Source organism: Sinocyclocheilus grahami, unplaced genomic scaffold (genome assembly GCF_001515645.1).
Source record: "Sinocyclocheilus grahami isolate Dianchi unplaced genomic scaffold, SAMN03320097.WGS_v1.1 scaffold3344.1, whole genome shotgun sequence".
Taxonomy (NCBI): domain Eukaryota; kingdom Metazoa; phylum Chordata; class Actinopteri; order Cypriniformes; family Cyprinidae; genus Sinocyclocheilus; species Sinocyclocheilus grahami.
The window spans coordinates 18,596-19,081 of NW_015508483.1; positions in this window are offsets into that span (position 1 = coordinate 18,596).

The window sequence follows — 486 nt, forward strand, 5'->3', positions numbered from 1 at the left end:
TGATAGACACGGCTCTCAAATGCTCCCGTGTGCTTCTGTGTAAGCGCTCGGCAAAGAGCATGAAGCTATGATTTTATGAAATGTGAGGGAAACTTGATTTTCCCTGGTTGTTGTTTTAGTATATATTAAGCTGCATCAATAGTTTTCATGTGCTTTTCCACTCCACTGCACTACTTGCGCTCCCTTCTCGCGTTTTTTGCAGTATCCCGAGCATGACACGCCATTATAAAAGTGGGCAAGTACTGCTCACAGGCACTCAAATTAAGAAGTGTTTTTAAAAGAAGAGACCTTAAGTTTTTTGCAACTTTCACTGCAGCGTCTTGCATTTTTCAAAGCAAAAACATGTTCCGTGTGATGCCTTTTGGTGACCTGCTCTGTTGCAGGACGTATACTGTATGTGCTTCTGCGAGACATTACACGTTTGTGAGAGATGTAAATACTGATTTACAGTAGTTGGAAGGCGGTGGGTGAACCAACTGCAGGGCA